Source organism: Odontesthes bonariensis, unplaced genomic scaffold, assembly GCF_027942865.1.
Source record: "Odontesthes bonariensis isolate fOdoBon6 unplaced genomic scaffold, fOdoBon6.hap1 scaffold_144, whole genome shotgun sequence".
Lineage (NCBI taxonomy): Eukaryota > Metazoa > Chordata > Actinopteri > Atheriniformes > Atherinopsidae > Odontesthes > Odontesthes bonariensis.
Window position 1 is genome coordinate 8,716 of NW_027457379.1, and position 4,359 is coordinate 13,074.

Sequence of the window (4,359 nt, forward strand, 5' to 3'; positions counted from 1 at the left end):
GACGTTCGTCTGTGACCTGCGTGTCAGCAGTGACTGTGGTACATGCTTCTAAACCAAAGCTACTCTGTTGTACAGAAATCGCAGACATGCCATACTCTGTCGCATTTAATGATTTCCGAAGATTCATAATGTGAATCATTAAATCATTGAAGCAAGTGTTAAATACCACTACAGATGTACCTGTTTCTGACGCCAACCCCTGTAAATTTCTTGTTCCACAGTCCACAATGACAAAGTAAGATTCATGATGGATAACCAAGCTACATGAACCCTCAAGATTAAGAATGCACATTCCATTTCTCAACAAATACAGCTGTAACTTCTCACTAAATTCCTCCTCCAGATTAAAATTAAATTGACCATAACTACTACCCCCAATTAGTACTTTCCATTTTTTACCAAAAATACTTTGTCGCTCCACCAACTTGCAAAACTCTGGCTTTGTGCCTCTCTGAGGTCTTTCTGTATCAATATATTCTGCCAACTTCTGACCTTCCGCATCAACTGCATCGACATCCGATGATTTCCAAGTGCAAATTGGAGAAGTTTGGTGTTTTATAGCTGCTACAACACTACTGGACATTAAAATATTGCTAACAGACTGATTACTATGACTAACTGTTCCTGGAATAAGAGAAGGGGGGAACCGCTCTGAACACCTGCAAGAACTGGAGTTAACACACTGACCTCTTGTTTGGCTGCACTCGAAATCCACCGACACCTCAAGCATCTACAATGACATTAGAAAACATAATTTCTTTCATTTGTATTCATTTCTTTAAATTTACTACCAAAAATGTTGTTATACAAACCTCCCGGTCAGAAACGAGCTCGAACGGACGGACAGACACCAACCCAGGACAGTCGAACGCCTCCCGAGGATGGGGAGAAGGCACCACATCGCAGACATCCACCTGTTTGGATGTTGCCTCAACCTATAAAACAAAATCATTACATTAATTCATCTGAATTTAAACCAAGATTCCAAATAATTTAGACCAAGTGTTTTCAGTAATACACTTTATGGTTTCATATTACTTACATATTTAACATAATAAAAAGCTAAATATGGACCACACTTACATTCTTCTTCACGGACACAAGCCCCACACCAACAGCGGCAGGAGTTACGCTCGGTGTGGCTGAAACCTGAAAGACAAAGACAAATAAATTAATTATGAACAATTATCCTCATTGAAGATCTGAAAAGTTAACTCGCTTAAGGTTTTACAAACCTGCTGTCTCACACGCCTGGTCCTTAAGACAGCTGGTTTCTTGACACGTTCCACAGGCTTCATCTATAACACAAACAACATGTCAGATCTGTGTCTTTTCTAAAAGACAATACTGAGACTATATTTTGAAATACACTTTGCTGCAACTTACCTCGTTGCCTGTGTGAACATCTGCCACTGCCAATGGAGAAACTTTTTCCATGGCAACCAACAACTCAGGTGAAAAACGAACAGGATTCAGGGGGATGTAACACTCCTTCAAAACTGGAGTAGCAATCTGTTACACAAAAATTGAAATAATGAATATACTAATCACATTAAAAATGCTTTACAACAAGTGGTTGTGAAACACTCACCTTATCAGGAACCACCCTTTCCTTGGGTGAATCAGAGTCAGATTCCCCCGAATGGCTCCTCTATAAAAAGAACACACAAAAGCCATTTCAGAACATTACACACCAACTTAAATCCCATCCTTGCATAAAAGTACATTGGGAACAACAAGCTTCCTTACCTTCCTGCCGTATCTCACGGTTGTCCACTCTGGAGGCGGTGGACGTGGGACTCGTTCCACTCCCTTCACAACCAGACGTGGCACATACCTCGGCTTATACGGAACAGCTGCCTGACTCGTGGCCAGTGGCTTGGGTGCAGACAGCTCCAGGAACTGATGCGCAAACACCCAAATGCGATCACTGAGGATGCGCATCCCCTTGTTGTCGTCAAGGTGAATCTAAACCAAAATAAAAGGTATATAAATCAGCAAAACAACAGACAAGTAAAATAAGTATTGAATATAAATTCTCACCACTTTCTAACTTCAGAATAAGATTGTACTTACTCCATCATAACTCCACAGATCGACGCGACTTAGGGGGAAGTCCTCGGCAATGGAATAAAACGGCATCTCTGAAAAGAAAAATATGTATAATTATACAAACATCCTTTTCACCAAAGACAACTGCCATCAAAATACTGGAAATGAACTCAGAATTATTTTACTCCATACTTAGATTTGCCGAAACACGATGATACTCCTGCTGGAATAGCTCCTGTTTCTCCATGGATTCCGTCAAGCGTGGAATCATACCGATACAGAACACCTAGAGGAAGAATTGCATTATCAAATTACTTTATTTACAAATACATCAACTACTGATGCTTGGTGTTTTAAGTTTTTTTATTTCTCTTTTGTTACGTTTATTCTTCTTATTCCTTTTTTAATGTGAAGCACATTGAATTGCACTTGTGTCTGAAATGCGCTATATAAATAAACTTGACTTGAAAATAAAATAACACACCTTAGTGCAGTGCTCACGAACTGCCTCCAGGTACAACTTAAAGGCCCGTCCTGCCTCTTGGTGGTTGATGCTGGACGTGAGGTTGTTGGATGGAGCAAAAACGCAAATAGCGTCAGGACGACGAGGAAGTACGACCTTCTCAACCTCCTTGCGCAGCTGATCTGCGTCAGCCCCTGGAGTCGACATAAAGGCAAAAGATACGAAACCTCCTTGCATTTTAACAATGCCATCTGCCAAGGACCGCAAATGGGACGCCCCGATAACAAGAACCAGCTATGGGAGGAAAAAAAAAAAAAGACAAATTATAGCAAACTGACAATAAGCAATCAATTTCTACATTGTATATTTGAATAGCATGAAAATTTTCATACTTTCTTATCAAGGCTCCCATCCGGAATGACCAGCTTGTGACGACGCCCAGTATGCTCGCTGATTGGCCATTCGTTCGCTTTGTGTCGCCGCCCAGTTCCGCGGCCTATAAAGGAAAAGATATATATTAATCACTGAAAACAATATATATTAGCACACAGAATATACAAATACTCTCCATTCTTTAATAATATATAAATGATACTCACGGCCAACAAAGTCACTGGATGGCGTTGGTACGCCAATGCGCTGAACAGGCGAAGCCTCAGCACGGCGACGAGCAGCTTGAGATCTACGACTAGTTCGTGGCATCTGCAAATTGACATTAGAGAAATATGACAAAAACATAAGGGATTACAGCACAGTCTCAATGATGAGAAGACAATATACAAAAAGACAACTACTAAAATCTGTTAAAAATACATATATTTACAAGAGCAAATACTACCATTTATCCTAATTATGAAAGTAAGCAGTAATGTTAAGTTGAGTGCAAATGATTTGAAAGTTTTCTGCACAGTGAAAGCCAGTAAATACATAAAACCATTGAAAAGGAACATTCAATCCTCATGGATAAACATGAAAAAAAAATTTAACTAGGACTGCACTCTCCAACTTATGATATCATGATACTTTTAACAAGTATAAAAGTTTTAATATATATATATTTAATAGTATAACAGATAAAACCAAGTTCCTCTGCTCTCTATTGATCATTCCAAACATGAAACAAAACAATGCAAGCCCTTGCAAGCCCCCTGGTGTGTGCGCGCTAACTGGTGTGAACTCACGTGCACAAACTCGTCCACAGAGGGGGAAGGACCTGAAAGTTGTTTAATTTCGAATTTTCCGACTTTCAGGTCACTCCCCCTCTGTGGACGAGGTTGTGCACGTGAGTTCACACCAGTGTGCGCGCACACAAGCTAGGGGCAGACTCACGCTCAGCTTGGAACACGTGGTTGGTGACTGTTCTGCTCAAATAATAAAGAAATAATAAACCTAACGTGACTGGTTAAAAACAGCCGGGAGCGCTCGATTTTTGCAAGCATGATTACAGGCTTTAGAGAAAGCTACAGAATTCGGGAATTTTCCTAAACAGCCTATTTAATATTCTACTTCCAGAATCCCAAAACAGTTCAAGCTAATATGACTAAATAAAGGTTGCCGACGGCAGCTTTAAGAGGTATGAATCAGCCTTTAGTTTAAATAGCTTATCAAAATCAGTCACTTATTTTTAAAACAGCAGCACAAAAAAAAAAAAAAAAAAAAAAAAAAACACAACACACCTTTGCGGCTTATTAAAAGAAAACTCTGGTATTTTCAACATTAAGCCTCTTTTCTGAGTCGTCTGCAATGTTTTAAAACCCCCCTCAGCGCTTTTTTGATGTAGGCCATGTTTGTAGTTCTCTCGCACCAGAAATGCTGCTAGGTGTATTGCATTTCCAGTGCGAGAG

At 39.9% G+C, this 4,359-nt stretch overlaps 1 long non-coding RNA gene across 1 annotated transcript; it reads right to left on the minus strand.

Moving 5' to 3' along the window:
• Positions 1-1,871: 1,871 nt before the first annotated feature.
• Positions 1,872-2,388, minus strand: LOC142375999 (uncharacterized). The gene is made up of 3 exons (XR_012769190.1): positions 2,245-2,388; positions 2,077-2,144; positions 1,872-1,968 (listed from the first exon to the last, which is right to left on the minus strand). It is a non-coding gene; the product is annotated as an uncharacterized LOC142375999 (long non-coding RNA).
• Positions 2,389-4,359: the final 1,971 nt, after the last annotated feature.